This window comes from Amphiprion ocellaris, chromosome 13 (genome assembly GCF_022539595.1).
Source record: "Amphiprion ocellaris isolate individual 3 ecotype Okinawa chromosome 13, ASM2253959v1, whole genome shotgun sequence".
In the NCBI taxonomy this organism is placed as follows: domain Eukaryota; kingdom Metazoa; phylum Chordata; class Actinopteri; family Pomacentridae; genus Amphiprion; species Amphiprion ocellaris.
In genome coordinates this window covers 33,400,959-33,420,440 of record NC_072778.1, presented here as the reverse complement: position 1 = coordinate 33,420,440, position 19,482 = coordinate 33,400,959, and the positions used below count along the sequence as shown (strand labels likewise).

The window sequence follows — 19,482 nt, the reverse complement described above, 5'->3', positions numbered from 1 at the left end:
CTTTAGGCGTTGGCTTGCAGCTTCCAGCAGTAAAATCGTCTTTAATGTGTTTCTTGGTGTGTTTTAGGGCTTTGTACTGGATAGTTGTCTTGGTAAATGTGGTTCTTTAGCCACAGTTAGCACATGGTGCTAATGTGTGCAGTGATTAGTGGATTTGGTGCAGCTGAGTTGTGTCTTTATCTTGGCTGTAGTGAGTCTTCAGAGGTTTTTGGTCAGACACATTCTGTATTCTTGTTTGAGAACCAACGTTGGTTGTCCAGAAGGTAAGAGTTCCTGTCCTGATTCTCTGTTCTCAGAGGTTCTCTGGTAGGCTGCAGGAGACTTTAGCGTTTGGGTTGTGCTAGTTTGGTTTTTGTATGGTTTCATTTGGACGACTATCTTGAGGCCCCTCCATGTGGTTTAGTGAGGTTTTCTGGAACAGTTCTACAAAGCAACCTGCAGCAGAAGAGACTTTGAGAGTTTTTAGGAAGTTCTGGAGACCAGACTTTAGAGCAGCAGAAACATTTGTCAGCAGTTTGAGCAGGAGAAGGTGAGCTTCAGAGTAGAAATGAGACAGAAACCTTCTTGACCCGTGTGGTGAGGTCCTGTACCAAGAGTTTGAGCAGGTTGTGAAGAGTCTGTAGTTCTTTGGTCTGAAAGCACAAGAAGAGTCGACTCATTAAAGGAGAAAACAGGAGATATTGTTGGTTCTTCTGTCGCTCTGCAGTTTCCTTAGACTGAATATCAAGTTTATATTTTAAATGATTTCCCATGTGAGCCCAAGAAGACTTCAATAAACTCCCTCCATCCCCTGGACACAACACATTTTATTACCATGTTAAATCTTTTTTTAAATATGTTTTTGAGTTTTAATCATAGTTTTAGCATAGTTTTTTCTCTTTGCTTGTTTAGTTTTGTCATCTGTGTGAAAAGTGCTAAACAAATAAAGTTGAATTGATAAACTGAATAATTGACTAACTCATGATTGTGACAACAGAAGTATTTTCATTGTGATTTAAGGGTTTGTTTCATTTTTAAGGTTGGGGTTAAAATCTTGACAGAAAAAAAAGATTAAAGAAATAAACTACATTAAAAAAGCAAATCAAAGGAAAAACATTTAATACAATAAAAGTTTTAAAAAGAAAATTAAACATTAAATACAATTAAATTATATTAAACAGACAAAAATTTAATTATATAATTAAACAGAAGATAAAAACATGTAATTATGAAATTAAACAAAATTTTTTAAACAAAAATGTTAAACATTAAATATGAAATATTTTAGATAATTAAATATTTAAAAATACAATTAAACAAGAAGAATATTAAACATTTAAAAAACAGAACATTTAATTAGATTATTAAACTTTTAAAAAAACAAAACATTTAATTAAATAATTAAATGTTTAATTAGAAAATTAAATCTTAAAGACAATAAAAGTTTAAATAGGAATTAAACTGAAAATACAATGAAGCATTAAAAAAGAAAATTAAATATTAAAAGGTGGTAAAACATTTAAAAAGAAAAACCTTAAAGATTTAATCTAGAAATTAAACATTGGGAAAGAAAAGGAAATTTTTCAAACAAGCCCATAAAACATTTGAAAAAACAACAAACATTAAAAAGACAAAACATTTGGAAATCAAATCAGACATTAGAAAAGAATAAAATGTGAGAAAAGAGCAAAACTAAACATTTAAGAAGAACCAAACTAAAGACAAAACATTTGAAAAGACACCAGTTAAACTTTAGAAGATCAAATTAAACAGAAGAGACAATAAAATGATCAAAAAGAGCAAAAACAGATAAAGAATCTTAAAGTGTTTTCTAGTCTGAAATGAAAACATCAAGTTGTTTCTTCAAACGTTTCCTCTTTCTATGTTCTTGGTTTGATTGTGGACAGATTTACTAAGAACTCATTTCAGAAAACTGCTTTCCAGATAAAGTCTACTAGTAGTTGAAGGCATGGATCAAACTAATGTTACCTTCTGATCTCCACAAACTTTACTGTTCAGTGAAGAGAATCAAAGTTTGTTGAGGATTTCTAAAAAACCCACAGGTGAAGGTCTGAGAAGAACTCAGATGGATGGTCTAAATGTGAAATCAAGACTCATGGTCACAAGTTTTAAGGCTTCTGTTAACCAGAAAGTTCAAACTAACAGAGAAGTACTGAGAAACTTTTAAAACTTCAGTCCTCAGACTGTCTGAAGGTTCAAACTAACAGAGAACTACTCAGGAACTTAGAAGATATCAGTCCTTGGACTGTCTGAAGGTTCAATCTAACAGAGAACTACTGTGGGACTTAGAAAATTTCAGCCCTCAGACTGTGTGAAAGCTCAGGTCCTGAGGACTCGGGAGGTGTGGAGGCTTTGGAAAGTCTTGGAACTGAGGGTTCCACCCTCCAGCACAAAGGCTGAAGTCCAACCTCCTGAGAAAAACGGTCGAGTCGAGACTCGAGTTAAAAAAAAAACTCGAAAACGACAAAAAATAGATGATAAATGCGCAAAAAAAAGAAGAATTAGTATCTGAGCGAATAGCTCAGGGGGATAAGAAGAGTGACTACCAAGTGGAAGGTCGCAGGTTCGAGACCCGCCACCGGCAGTTTTCTTTCTTTGTCTTTGTCAGGATTTTGAGAAAATTTAAGAAGTGTCTGGTCTTGAACCAGCGACCTGCAGCTCCATAGGCAAATCCTTAACTCACTGAGCTACAGATCAGATACAAAGAAATAAATTCGTCGTCCCTTTGGCATCGTAGTTCCTGAAGTCACCACATGGGTGGAGCCAAGGCGGAGTCTGGGTGGAGTCAGGGCGGAGAGTAGGCGGGGAGGTGGGTGGCGGCCTCCCCCCTCTACTCCCCCACCTCCCCCCACCACCCACCACACCTTCCCCCGCCCGACGAGTTCTTCGAGTCTCCACGAGTTCTTCGAGTCTCCACAGGTTTTCCCGAGTTTCTGGAGTTTCCACCAGGTCGGAGGCAGAACAAGTTGTCATGAAGAGGTGTTGAAGTCGGCCAGGATGGACTGACTTTTTACAGCGACTAGAAGGAAGACGACTAGAAGAGCAGGTCTTTAACCACCATCCATAAAATCCATGGAGTCGCTCCAGAGAAATGAAGGGAGGTCAACTTTTATCAACCTCCATCCAGATGTTCAACTTGATATCTTTACTTGGACATTTTTAGCACCACAAACCTTTAGTATCACACTTTATTATCATTTATTAGGACTTTAATGGAATCCACCAGCAGATTTAGTTTTTGTTGACAAACTTTATTCTTGTCGTCGTGGGACTGCAGTATTTAAAACTGTTCCTTCTATTTGACCTCATGTTTATTAGTTTTAGTGGAGAAACTTATTTTATTGTCCATTAGTCTCTTAAAAACCAAATAATAAATTGGATTAGTCAAGAGGTTTAAATTTCTTACTTTGTCATATTTTAAATATGACAAAAAAATATAAAAATAAAGTGTCTTGAGACAATTTGACCTGTAATTGGCGTTATATAAATAAAATTGAATTAAAATTGTATGTATCTTGTAATGTTGGAGTAATTCAGCCATATATGTTGGAAAACACATTTTCTTTGTCCATTAATCTGTTGATTGTTTTCTCCACTAATTCATTTCTTGTTTTGGTTTATAAAATGTCAAACCCAAATATATTCAGTTTACTGTCATAAAAACCAAAAAGATTTACATTCATGATGCAGGAATCAGGCAGTTTTTCACTTTTTATCTTAGTTTAGTCAGAAAGATAGTTGATAATGTGTGAATTGTTGCAGCTTGTGAGCCGTAAAAGGTTTTAATCTTTGGGGCCGAGTGTCAGAAAACATTTAGAAACCAACATCAACAAAACACTCAACAAAGATTTGAACATCATTAAAGGGAAATCCAACTTTTGCATGACAATGTCTAATTAAAGGACATTTATTTCCAACGTAAATGTGTGATATTCATCCTCTGGAGCTTTCTCTTCACATCGTCTTCCACCTGGACTGGTTTGGTCGGGAGCATGTGCAACAAACATTTGAAAAACTGCACTTTAACATCAATGAATGACACTGAAGTTTAATCTCTACATAAATGAGACTGAGTCTGGATGTGCTGCTCTGTCATTAACTCCTAAGTTTAGGGAAAGTTCAAACAAAAGAGGACAGTTCAGATCAGACTTGAGAATGAGCTTATTTTGAACAAACATCTCAGACTTTCTGAGCTTCAGCACCTCTAGCAAGATATTTTAACAACAAGCAACTCAAGAGATCCAGAAGTTGGAGAGAGTTAGCTTTAGCTGAGCCAAAGAACATGTGGGACGCTAACCTAGCAAACATTTCAGACTTTTCTCTGTGAATTCTGAGAAATAATTTCCTATTTAATGACAGAGCTACACATCTTAACTCAGTCTCATTAAAACAGACTCTAATTCAGTGTCATCCATCCATATTAAAGTGCAGTTACCCAAAATGTTTGTTGCATGAGCTCCAACAAAACCTGTCCAGGTAGAAGGCCACTTTGACAAACAGGAAGTGGAAGATTCCAAGCAGATTTATAGAAGGGGGAACCGGACTGTACTAAGTGTGGTCGAGTATAGAGGGGTGTTTTGTGGGTTTTTAAGGCTGATAATGATTATTAGTGAGACATTTGGAGTAGATATTCATTTGCAGTAAATGAAAGTATTTAAAATCTTGGAGTTAAACTTAGAAGAACACAAACTCTAACAGAAAACTTTGTTGATACGTTTTTGTTTTGTTTACAGATGTTAAGTTAAAGGAGTTTTATTCGTGACGTATAACCAATCAAATCACTCCAGAAGACAGAGCGACCACAGGTAGATAAAGGTTCAGAGCCAAAGTAGCACCATTTTTAAATGTATTTATTACCGTAAATCAGTAAAAAATAAAATACTGATAATCAGTAAATCAGTCAGCCCACAATTACTACAATTCTACAATGTATGTCTCTTTCCTTTGACTTGTTATTTGTACAATATACGATGTATATGATGGCGTTTTTTCATACCAAAGGCTATACTATGATGTTTTCTAAGAGACATACGATGCTACTCTGGTTGTTCTGGCTCTGGGCTGCTGCACTCCTCCTCTGTTGTTTTCTGGATTGTACTCAGCTGCATGCCTTCGTCCACCAGGCCTCCGTTGACTCGTCCCGCCTGCCGTCTCTGGAGCTGAAGCTGGATTGGAACAGACCAAAGTACAGTCCAATCACGATGCCAGCTGCCTCTCAAAAGGCTCCTTCATCTGGCAGGTGGCAGCACTTCTTCTGAGGGGAAGCTGAGCTGGTCCAGCAGAACTTTGGAGATGTGTTCCAGTGGTTGGTGGATGTGTGGGGAGATAGAGAGGGACCTTTGAATTGTTCAGAAAGGAAAACAGGGAACCCATTGGTAGTTTTAGTTTAGGGTGATACTGCGGTGTGTTTTTGGGTTTTAAGAGGTGAACAGGAAGAGTTTTTTTTTTTTGTATTGATTATCTTTTACTTTGTTCCTGGCTGGAATGCCCATCAATGTCAACATGTTGAAGTTCACTTTTAGTTCTGTTTATTTATTTTTATTTTACTAACACCCATTTGTTTTTAACCCCCTCACATGTTGTGTTGTTGTAAACTTTCTCGTTCAAATAAATACTTGTCTAACCCTCTGGAAACCAGCGTTTGGACTGTTTTTGTGTTGCTCCTCTCCTACTTCAGACAGCCAGGACAAAAGAACGTTTTGTGGACCAAAGGCTATACTATGACGTTTTTAGAGCGACATGCTATACTATGACGTTTTTTGGATGACATGCTATACGATGACGTTTTTTGGACCAAAGGCTATACTATGACATTTTTAGAGCAACACGCTATACTATGACGTTTTTTGGACCAAAGGCTATACTATGACGTTTTCTGGACGACATGCTAAACTATGATGTTTTTTGGGCGACATGCTATACTATGACGTTTTTAGAGCGACATGCTAAACTAAGGCCTTTTTTGGACGACATGCTATACAATGAAATTTTTAGAGCGACATGCTATACTATGACGCTTTTAGAGCAACATGCTATACTATGACGCTTTTAGAGCAACATGCTATACTACGACGTTTTTTGGACCAAAGGCTATACTATGATGTTTTTAGAGTGACATGCTATACTATGACGTTTTTTGGACCAAAGGCTACACTATGATGTTTTTAAGAGCAACATGCCATAGTATGATGTTTTTAGAGCGACGTGCTATACTATGATGTTTTTTGGACCAAAGGCTATACTATGACGTTCTTAGAGCAACATGCTATACTGTGACGTTTCAAGAGCGACAAGCTATAGGATGACATTTTTAGAGCGACATGCTATACTATGATGTTTTTTGGGTGACATGCTATACTATGACATTTTTAGAGCGACATGCTATACGATGATGTTTTTTGGATGACATGCTAAACTATTAAGTTTTTTGAGCCACATGCTATACTATGACATTTTTAGAGTGATATGCTATACTATGACGTTTTTAGAGCATCATGCTATACTATGACGTTTTTAGGGCGACATGCTATACTATGATGTCTTTTGGGCGACATGCTATACTATGACGTTTTTAGAGCGACATGCTATACTATGACGTTGTAAGAGCGACATGCTATACTATGACGTTTTAAGAGCGACATGTTATAATATGATGTTCTTTGGACGACATGCTATACTATGACGTTTTTTGGACCAAAGGCTAGACTATGTTTTTAAGAGCGACATGCCATAGTATGACGTTTTTAGAGTGACATGCTATATTATGACGTTTTTTGGACCAAAGGCTATACTATGACGTTTTTAGAGTGACATGCTATACTATGATGTTTTTAGAGCGACATGCTACGCTATGACGTTCTTAGAGCAACATGCTATACTGTGACATTTCAAGAGCGACATGCTGTAGGATGACCTTTTTTGAACGACATGCTATACTCTGACTTATGGGTGACATGCTATACTATGACGTTTTTAGAGCGACATGCTATACGATGATGTTTTTTGGACGACATGCTAAACTATGACGTTTTTTGAGCCACATGCTATACTATGACATTTTTAGAGTGACATGCTATCCTATGACGTTTTAAGAGCGACATGCTCAACTATGACGTTTTTAGAGCGACATGCTATACTATAACATTTTTAAGAGTGACATACCATAGTATGACATTTTTAGAGCAACATGCTATGCTATAACATTTTTAAGAGCGACATGCCATAGTATGACATTTTTAGAGCGACATGCTATGCTGTGACTTTTTTAGAGCGACATGCTATACTATGATGTTTTTAGAGCGACATGCTATACTATGACGTTTTTTGGACCAAAGGCTAGACTATGTTTTTAAGAGCGACATGCCATAGTATGACGTTTTTAGAGTGACATGCTATATTATGACGTTTTTTGGACCAAAGGCTATACTATGACGTTTTTAGAGTGACATGCTATACTATGATGTTTTTAGAGCGACATGCTACGCTATGACGTTCTTAGAGCAACATGCTATACTGTGACGTTTCAAGAGCGACATGCTGTAGGATGACGTTTTTTGAACGACATGCTATACTCTGACTTATGGGTGACATGCTATACTATGACGTTTTTAGAGCGACATGCTATACGATGATGTTTTTTGGACGACATGCTAAACTATGACGTTTTTTGAGCCACATGCTATACTATGACATTTTTAGAGTGACATGCTATCCTATGACGTTTTAAGAGCGACATGCTCAACTATGACGTTTTTAGAGCGACATGCTATACTATAACATTTTTAAGAGTGACATGCCATAGTATGACATTTTTAGAGCAACATGCTATGCTATAACATTTTTAAGAGCGACATGCCATAGTATGACATTTTTAGAGCGACATGCTATGCTGTGACTTTTTTAGAGTGACATGCTATACTGTGATGTTTTTAGAGCGACATGCTATACTATGACGTTTTTTCGGTGACATGCTAAACTATGATGCTTTTCTAGCCACATGCTATACTATGATGTTTTTTTGGGCGACATGCTATAGTATGACATTTTTAGAGCGACATGCTATACGATGATGTTTTTTGGACGGCATGCTATAGTCTGACGTGTTTAGAGCGACATGCTATACTATGACGTTTTTAGAGCGACATGCTATACTATGACGTTTTTTGGGCGACATGCTATACTATGAGGTTTTTAGAGCGACATGCTATACTATGATGTTTTTTGGGCGACATGCTATACTATGACCTTTTTAGAGCGACATGCTATACTGTGACGCTTTTAGAACAACATGCTATACTATGACGTTTTTAGAGCGACATGCTATACTATGACGTTTTTAGAGCGACATGCTATACTATGACGTTTTTTGGACCAAAGCCTATACTATGATGTCTTTAGAGCGACATGCTATACTATCAAGTTTTTAGAGCGACATGCTATACTATGACGTTTGTAGAGCGACATGCTATACTATGACGTTTTTAGAGCGACATGCTATACTAAGATGTTTTTTGGGCGACATGCTATACTATGAGGTTTTTAGAGCGACATGCTATACTATGACATTTTTAGAGCAACATACTATACTATGACGTTTTTAGAGCAACATGCTATACTATGATGTTTTTAGAGCGACATGCTATACTATGATGTTTTTAGAGCGACATGCTATACTATGATGTTTTTAGAGCGACATGCTATACTGTGGGCTGTACAGTGGCGTAGTGGTTAGCACTTTCGCCTTGCAGCGAGAAGATCCCTGGTTCGCATCTCGGCTTTCCCGGGATCTTTCTGCATGGAGTTTGCATGTTCTCCCTGTGCATGCGTGGGTTTTCTCCGGGTACTCCGGCTTCCTCCCACAGTCCAAAAATATGCTGAGGTTAATTGATTATTCTAAATTGCCCGTAGGTGTGAATGTGTGAGTGCTTGTTTGTCTATATATGTAGCCCTGCGACAGACTGGCGACCTGTCTAGGGTGTCCCCTGCCTTCGCCCGAGTCAGCTGGGATAGGCTCCAGCCCCCCCGCGACCCTAGTGAGAATTAAGCGGTGTATAGATAATGGATGGATGGATGGATGCTATACTGTGACATTTTTAGAGCAACATGCTATACTATGACTTTTTTGGGCGACATGCTATAATATTACGTTTTTAGAGGGACATGCTATACTATGACGTTTTTTGGGCGACATGCTATACAATGACGTTTTTAGAGCGACATGCTAAACTAAGGCTTTTTTTTGGACGACATCCTAAACAATGACGTTTTTAGAGCGACATGCTATACTACGACGTGTTTAGAGCGACATGCTATACTATGACGTGTTTAGAGCGACATGCTATACTATGAGGTTTTTTTGGGCGACATGCTATACTATGACGTTTTTAGAGCGACATGCTATACGATGATGTTTTTTGGACGACATGCTCAGCTATGACGTTTTTAGAGCGACATGCTATACTATAACATTTTTAAGAGTGACATGCCATAGTATGACATTTTTAGAGCAACATGCTATGCTATAACATTTTTAAGAGCGACATGCCATAGTATGACATTTTTAGAGCGACATGCTATGCTATGACTTTTTTAGAGCGACATGCTATAGGATGATGTTTTTTGGACGGCATGCTATAGTCTGACGTGTTTAGAGTGACATGCTATACTATGACGTTTTTTGGGCAACATGCTATACTATGAGGTTTTTAGAGCGACATGCTATACTATGACCTTTTTAGAGCGACATGCTATACTGTGACGCTTTTAGAACAACATGCTATACTATGACGTTTTTAGAACGACATGCTATACTATGACGTTTTTAGAGCGACATGCTACGCTATGACGTTCTTAGAGCAACATGCTATACTGTGACGTTTCAAGAGCAACATGCTATAGGATGACGTTTTTTGAACGACATGCTATACTCTGACGTTTTATGGGTGACATGCTATACTATGACGTTTTTAGAGCGACATGCTATACTATGATGTTTTTTTGGGCGACATGCTATACTATGACGTTTTTTGGGCGACATGCTATACTATGACGTTTTAGAGTGACATGCTATACGATGATGTTTTTTGGACGACATGCTAAACTATGACGTTTTAAGAGTGACATGCTATACTATGACGTTTTTAGAGCGACATGCTATACTATAACATTTTTAAGAGTGACATGCCATAGTATGACATTTTTAGAGCAACATGCTATGCTATAACATTTTTAAGAGCGACATGCCATAGTATGACATTTTTAGAGCGACATGCTATGCTATGACTTTTTTAGAGCGACATGCTATAGGATGATGTTTTTTGGACGGCATGCTATAGTCTGACGTGTTTAGAGTGACATGCTATACTATGACGTTTTTTGGGCAACATGCTATACTATGAGGTTTTTAGAGCGACATGCTATACTATGACCTTTTTAGAGCGACATGCTATACTGTGACGCTTTTAGAACAACATGCTATACTATGACGTTTTTAGAGCGACATGCTATACTACGACGTTTTTAGAGCGACATGCTACGCTATGACGTTCTTAGAGCAACATGCTATACTGTGACGTTTCAAGAGCGACATGCTATAGGATGACGTTTTTTGAACGACATGCTATACTCTGACGTTTTATGGGTGACATGCTATACTATGACGTTTTTAGAGCGACATGCTATACTATGATGTTTTTTTGGGCGACATGCTATACTATGACGTTTTTTGGGCGACATGCTATACTATGACGTTTTTAGAGTGACATGCTATACGATGATGTTTTTTGGACGACATGCTAAACTATGACGTTTTTTGAGCCACATGGTCAACTATGACGTTTTTAGAGCGACATGCTATACCATGACGTTTATAAAAGTGACATGCCATAGTATAACGTTTTTAGAGCAACATGCTATGCTATGACATTTTTAAGAGCGACATGCCATAGTATGACATTTTTAGAGCGACATGCTATGCTATGACGTTTTTAGAGCGACATGCTATACTGTGACGTTTTTAAGAGCAAGATGTCATAGTATGACGTTTTTAGAGCGACACGCTATACTGTGACGTTTCAAGAGTGACATGCTATACGATGACGTTTTTTGGATGACATGCTATATTATGACGTTTTTAGAGCAACATGCTATACTATGACGTTTTTTCGGTGACATGCTAAACTATGATGCTTTTTGAGCTACATGCTATACTATGATGTTTTTTGGGCGACATGCTATAGTATGACATTTTTAGAGCGACATGCTATACGATGACGTTTTTTGGACGGCATGCTATAGTCTGACGTGTTTAGAGCGACATGCTATACTATGACGTTTTTAGAGCGACATGCTATACTATGACGTTTTTTGGGCGACATGCTATACTATGACGTTTTTAGAGCGACATGCTTTACTATGACGTTTTTTCGGTGACATGTTAAACTATGATGCTTTTTGAGCCACATGCTATACTATGATGTTTTTTTGGGCGACATACTATACTATGACGTTTTTAGAGGGACATGCTATACTATGACGTTTCAAGAGCGACATGCTATACTATGAGGTTTCTTGGACCAAAGGCTAAACTATGATGTTTTTAGAGTGGCATGCTATACTATGACGTTTTTTGGACCAAAGGCTATACTATGACGTTGTAAGAGCGACATGCTATACTATGACGTTTTTTGGGCGACATGCTATTCTATGATGTTTTTTGGGCGACATGCTGTACTATGACGTTTTTTGAGCCACATGCTATACTATGACATTTTTTGGGCGACATGCTATACCATGACGTTTTTTGGACAACATGCTATACAATGACGTTTTTTGAGCCACAGGCTATACTATGACGTTTTTTGGACCAAAGGCTATACTGTGACGTTTGTAGATCGACATGCTATAGTATGACGTTTTTAGAGCGACATGCTATACTATGACGTTTTTTGGGCGACATGCTATATTATGAAATTTTGAGAGCGACATGCTATACTATGACATTTTTAGAGCGACATGCTATACTATGACTTTTTTGGGCTACATGCTATACTATGATGTTTTTAGACCAAAGGCTATACTATGACGTTTTTAGAGTGACATGCTATACTATGACGTTTTTAGAGCGACATGCTATACTCTGATGTTTTAAGAGCTACATGCTATACTATAACGTTTTTTGAGCGACATGTTGTACTATGACGTTTTAAGAGCGACATGCTATACTATGATGGTTTAAGAGCGACATGCTATACTATGACGTTTTTAGAGCGACATGCTATACTATGACGTTTCAAGAGCGACATGCTATACTATGATGTTCTTTGGACGACATGCTAAACTATGACGTTTATGCTATACCATGACGTTTTTTGGACGACATGTTATACAATGACGTTTTTAGTGCGACATGCTACACTATGACGTTTTTAGACCAAAGGCTATACTATGACGTTTTTAGAGTGACATGCTATACTATGACGTTTTTAGCGCGACATGCTACACTATGACGTTTTTAGACCAAAGGCTATACTATGATGTTTTTAGACCAAAGGCTATACTATGATGTTTTTAGACCAAAGGCTATACTATGACGTTTTTAGACCAAAGGCTATACTCATACGTTTTTTGGAAGACATGCTATACAATGACGTTTTTTGGACCAAAGGATATACTATGTTTTTAGAGCGACATGCTTTACCATGATGTTTTTTGGACAACATGCTACAGTATGAAATTTTTTGGGTGACATGCTATACAATGACGTTTTTAGAGTGACATGCTATACTATGACGTTGTTAGAGCAACATGCTATACTATGACGTTTTTTGGACGACATGCTATATTTTGACATTTTTTGGGTGACATGCTATACTATGACGTTTTTAGAGCAACATGCTATACAATGACATTTTTAGAGTGACATGCTATACTATGATGTTTTTTGGACCAAAGGCTATACCATGATGTTTTTTGGACCAAAGGCCATACTATGACGTTTTTAGAGCGACATGCTATACTATGATGTTTTTTGGACCAAAGGCCATACTGTGACGTTTTTAGAGCGACATGCTATACTATGACGTTTTTTGGACCAAAGGCCATACTATGACGTTTTTAGAGCGACATACTATACTATGACATTTGTTGGGCAACACTCTATACTGTAGGCTTTTTAAATTGACATATTACTATGACGTTTGTTTTTGTTTTAGTTTTTTTTTTTGTTTTTTAGCAACATAAGAATTTGAAGTTTTAAAAATTACTATACTTTTACTTGTGCAATGAAACATTATTCTATTGCATTTTTTAGACGACTTATACTCTGTTTTCTTGAAAAACATACTATTTTGACAATATAATCCACTATGACATTTTTTGAACCACATATTATACATGACAATTTTAGGCAACATCCTATCATTTTGCACTTTTTGAACCACATAATAATCAGTTGGGTTTTTTTGCCGACATGCTATACTATGAACTATAGGCCATACTATGTTATTCTTGAAAAGTATACTATGACATTTTCTGAACTACATCCTATACTATGACGTTATACACAGAGTGCTTTGGTTACATGTTGATTTATAATCTAGATTTTTTTCTGTTTTGTTTTTTGTTGGGATTACCACAGACCTGACCGTGAACACCGTTGGCACCCACCTGAGGGAGACGCTGCCTAAGATCTCAAGGCTGCTTGGTCGTGGTCTTTCTGGTCCTGCTCCAGAACGCCTTCATCAACTACGTCTTCTTTTGAAGAGGCCCTCAGATGCTGCAATCTCTGACCTTAAGGAGGAACTGCTACTTTCACTCTGTAACAAGACGGCGGTCATTTTAAAGACTCAGCTCCTGGCGGCTTTGAGTGACAGTTTAACACCCATTCAAATGGAACTACAGACCGTTAAATCTGAGCTGTCGGTCAGTATTTCAAACATGAAGTCTGACCCGGCTGCCCTAAAGCACACTGTGGGTGAAACGGAAACTTCACTCTCCACATCACCGACAACATCGTCACACTCCAAAGCAGAGCACCTGTCTGCTGAACTTTTAAAAGTGGACTATAAATGTGAAGAATGTGAGCAGCAGCAGCAGCCTGTGAGCAGCGGAACAGATGTGATCAGAAAGAAGTCATTTTCTTTTTTCTTTTCTTTCTGGTTGACTTGATGCTGTCAGATGCAGATGTTGGAGCTGATTCTGATCTTTCAGGATAAAAAAAGCTGCTTTTCCTTCACAGACTTTTCAGGAAATTATTCTCAGGTTTTCTCTGCTTTTTATATTTTTATTATCTGTGATTATTTCATTATTGAAAAATAAAGTTTGAGGCATAAAGACTCATTTAGTTATTTTAATCCTGAAATCTTTGATGTAGCAGGACTAAACTTCCATTTTCCTTCTTGTACTTCTGATACTAGAACTAAACGTATCTTCAACATGGATCATCTGCTTTTAATGAATCAGCAGCAACATCACAACAACAAATGAGATAATTTTCAACAAATTAATGAAACTGATGTCAGTTAAAACTATCAGAGTCTGTTTTAGTGTCAAATTAAAGCTGATTACTGACAACTAGAACATTAACATTAATGTTTTAATCACATTTAAGTTTCCTGAACGTTACATTAATGTCAACCAGCTACGGTTTTATGAACTTAATGAACCACATTACAGGAACACAACACACTTCAGCTGTTTACATGAAACAACACATTGGCTTGATGCTACATTAGCTTTAATCAGGCTACGACTGAGCAGCTAGCTCGGATAGCATCGCTAACATTAAAGCTAATATTTACTATGCTAACTTTCTTCTCTGGTCAACACACACTGAAACAAACTCCACCAACATCTGGAGTGCATGGCACACATTACATCTGACACTAAAGCTGCACGTAAAGTGCATTAAAAGCGGCACCTATACGAAAATAAACATTAACTTACCGAACAATCAGAGTCCTTTCAGTGTCTGCTGGTAGAATCAGCCGAAGGCAGAAAACTGGTTAAAACAAGCCAACGGGCAGGAAAACTGTCTGTGGAAAATGTTCTGCTGCTCCACCGATAAATAAACCAACAGTTATTATATCAGAATTAATCCAAACGAGGAGAACAGTGTCTCTGCTGCCGCTTCCATAGGACCTGTCAATCATTCCAGACCAGACTGTCAATCAAGTAGTCCCGCCCCCTGGCTTCGCAAAACTTTTAACGCTTTATAAAAAAAATGAATATTGGTTTATTTTAGGATCGACCACCTGATCTCTCATTTTGACCATGAAAACTCACGGAAAAAAATGTATGTACAGTCTATGCACCGTACTCTGTTTGGCTCCACACTTGCTGATGACCACTTCCGGTCTCATAAAATGGAAAAACTGACCTTTTTTCGTTTCTGTCTCTTACTGATTTTACGGCTGATTTGTCGGCTGAAAAACTACAACTCCCGGCAATAACGTCACTTCCTGTTGACGGGGACGGGAGCCTCTCGGGTATGGACACGTAAGAATCATGTGACAGGTCATGGCCACAACGTGATCACGCTTATTTCAATGTAAGAAGTCCTCCAAATACCGATGGTCTGGTTTATAAGAGTTTTGTTGTGTGCGCTTTATTGTGTATTTTTACAAACCCATCACTGCAACGAAAAAGCACCCTGAGACCTGGTGAATGTGTGAAATGTTAGTGTAACTCCTCAGATTTTATATGCAAAAAGAATTATCGATCTATCTTATCTGGTTTAAAATCTACAGCCAATCAAAACTCAATATGCAAAACGTAGCGCCAGCGCTAGGCTGGGTTCTAATTAATAAAAAAATGACTGGATATCACTAAAATTTCAAATAACCGTCTGAATTTAATAACAACCACCTTCTAATTAGCTAAACAATAATAAAATGAGCTAATTCAAGAACTGTTTTGATTGTGTTCTTTTTATTAAGTTGAGATAATCATAACAGTTATTTCTTTTTTGGCAATATATCAAGGTTTATGTGGAAAACAACAAATTTTATCTGTGTCCGAGAAATCACTTTCAACTAAGTTCCCCATTACAAAAACACCTCTCATGGAAGTGTGTTAATTACAGATCACATGATCTGCTCCACATGATGTCATTTCCTTCTGAAGAAAAGACTGGCAAAACTCCAAGGCTTTCTTAGTTATTTAATGTAAAGTAGTGTGTGAGTTAAGTGTGGATTTATTGCAAATCAACAGGGTTACTACAATATCTTAGCCGTATGACTACAATCTCTCATATTTACGTGGAAATGTACATTAAAACGAACTGTTCCATTTAAAAAATAAATAAATGTAAGCATCTTTATAAATAGCTTTCAATCTAAATTTTACTCAATTGTATATTGAAAATTGAGAAGAATCTTTCTCTAAAAATGTCATGTGGTGTTTGGGCATAGCCAGCCATGTTAATTTTAGGCCTGAAAACAGCAAAAATGTCAACTATGATACCTGTCAACTATGTTACACAAAGTCCTGCAATTATATGTTGACCCTAAAGTGCTCTGTAGATTAACTTCGGAGTCTTTTAATACTTCTCTAGTGAATAATCACAATGGCAGACCTCAATCACAGTCACTTTTTTGTATTATTAATCCAAAAACATTGAACACCGCATCTTTAATTTTTTCCATTAAGAAAGTTTATGGGGTTAGACTGAGGCAAAATAGGCTGCTTTGATGTTTCCTATAAACCATTTTTTTCCTATTTTTCCAAATTATGTTCTTCCCATCTTCACTATTGTTGACCGTGTTATATCATTATCATGTCTGTTCAACACAGTGGTACTCCAGACTGTTCTGTTCTGATGGGTAAATCAATTTAATTCAGTCAAGAAACTCACCGAGAATGGAGCTATGGTGTGAAAGCAGAATATGTACAATCACTGTTTGGTATAAAGACTCTGACCTCATCACTCCCCACGAAAATAGCACAGCACAGCGCAGCGGGAGGGTGATGATAATAACATCCCCCCCTAGAGGGAGCCTACAGGTGGATGCTGAGTGGAGGTTTCACTTCTGAAATGCTATACGAACAACAAGCATTACCATAGCTTTGAGGTAGGGAAATGTTGCAGCAAAAGAGTCAGCAGGGCACTGACGGTTTTAACACACCACAGTGATTACCGCCTTAAGCCCTGTTGACTGTTTTTGTAAACCTTCCACAGCAAGAGATTCAGTCAGTAATGGCTCCTAACTGTAAGGCCGAAGCGAACAACCTTGGGCTCTATGGATAAGAGACACTTGAACAGATCCCATGAAAGGATGTGCTAACAATGAGCATCTGACTGAGCCTGGAAAGGGTGTTGTCACATATTTCTCTAAACATTTCAGTCAGTGTTGTGATTGAGTGGTTTCTGCCAGAAAAATGGCAACCTCCAAATATGAAAAAATTAAGACAAAACAGAAGTACCAAAAAGTATAGTTCCTTGAATGGCCACTTGAGGCTGGCTCCAAAATTGAATCAATCCCCAAAGACTTCTATGTTAAAATGTCCAACTTTACAGCAGAAATAAACATGTTTACAGCCTGGTACGAAAAACACTTTTGCACTCTACAGCTAATTTCCCTGCTCATGACAACTGTACAAGAGGTGAATTTCTATATAAAGCACCTGTTTAAATTGTATCAAGACTTAAAGTTATGCCCGATGAATGATGGTGGGTGCTATCATCGTACAGTCCATGGACCAGAAATATTTGCATGGTCTACCTCAGCTCCACCTTTTTGCTTATTTTGAAATTAGCTCGGAGAATTTCAAAACCTCTGTTCAGGAAATCTTTCAAGGATTTCGAGATTGGTTTGATGTTACAGCAAAAGAGTGAGCAGGGCACCGACAGTTTTAACACACCACAATGATTACCGCCTTAGGTCCTATTAGGTAGTTTTTGAAACATTTCCCCCTGATGAAAGGTCAAAACATGTCAGTAGCAGCTCCTTAACTTTAACCTTGGCTTCTATGGATTAAGGACACTTTTGAGAATTTTGAAATACAATAGGGCCCCTTGTGGTTATCACCAGCCAGACTATATTGAAAAATTGACAATTTTAGCCTTATACAGCCTTTCACAAAGAGTCAGTGGATGCTGATGTTAACAAACTTCCTCTAAAAATTCTCAACTCCAGCAAATCTAGTGTAACAGAAAGGAAGTACAGTTAACCTACATGCATTTTTCATCACAATAGTACCATGCGGCATCGTGTCATGCTCGTCATCCTTCTAAAAATGCATTTCACAAGGACATTCAGGGACCTGAAGGGGTTAAAATGGTGAAAACAGAACACCATGTGACTGTGCAGCAGTCTTTAGCTGACCTCCTGAACTAGCTCGCAGGCGTCACTTCGCTGATGCAGGAATGGAAAATGAGCAGAAGTTTTGCTTAGTCTTTGGTCAGTTATTTCTTAAAATTATATTCCAAACTCAGAGTCCGGTCATGTACGTTTGTGCACAGCAAAAAAGAAAAGTCAATGCATGTCATTGTGGGCCATTATATCAACTGCCATTTTGAGTTTTGTCAAAACTCAAAGACAACTAACCTTTAACCTAAATGCTCCAAACATAAACAGACTCAGACATGGGACGTTGCTGCTGGTTGGTTCACAAATCCTCACTGCTGGAGGGTTAAAAAATTTGTTAGTTAAGTATTTTAACTATTTATTTCCTTGTCTGCATGGCATACATTCAGATTTGCAAATTCCCTTTGTGGATAAGGAGTGAAAACAAACACTTTTATTACCTGGAACAAACATTTCATGCAACAGTCGTCTCTCATATCACTGTTCAGCCTGGATGAGGGAATTATTATTATTATAATTAAGGTACAAATACAGAATGTGTAACTGTATGCTGCAGTGCTTTTTGAGTACATGTGAATGTGTGTGTGTGTGTTTGTGTGTGACAGAGATAGCAGGGTGTCATGCTGTGTCACACCCCATGATTAGTGACATCAACTGTTGGAGAGGCCCCACTCTTTCTCACCCTGACAACCGAAGGCCTCCTGTATAATTAACATCTCAGCTTTCTCTCTCTTCCTGCTGCTCTCTGTTCTCTCTCTTTGCCAAGATAAGTGTTTCACCAGCCACAGGATTTTTTTTTTTTTTTTTTTGCATTTGTGGTTACCTCGTCTCGCTCCAAAAGTCTCAAAATTGTTGCGTATGACTTTGAAAAGTGGTAGTTTGAAGAAAACTTGTCAGACACTTTAGTGTGATTTTTGGCACTACTTATTAATGTTTTTGCAACATCAGATGTACAAGGCTGGACTAAGTTACTGTCCTCGCTTTAGGCAAAGTGCAAACTATGCCATGGCATTTTGGCGAAGTACATGTTTTTATGGCCAGAAATGATAAATACATTTATAAAGCATTTGGAATTTCACCCAAATTCGTTAGTCTGTTTTTGAGCAATGTTGTGCACAGACAGACAAACGTACACCGATCATCACATAACTCTGCCGCATTCCTTGGCGGAGTAATT

General features: G+C 37.7%; 1 long non-coding RNA gene across 1 annotated transcript; it reads right to left on the bottom strand.

Moving 5' to 3' along the window:
- Positions 1-3,749: 3,749 nt before the first annotated feature.
- On the bottom strand, positions 3,750-15,157 carry LOC129350306 (uncharacterized). The gene is made up of 3 exons (XR_008603663.1): positions 14,944-15,157; positions 13,666-13,814; positions 3,750-5,337 (listed from the first exon to the last, which is right to left on the bottom strand). It is a non-coding gene; the product is annotated as an uncharacterized LOC129350306 (long non-coding RNA).
- Between the last annotated feature and the right edge of the window lie 4,325 nt (positions 15,158-19,482).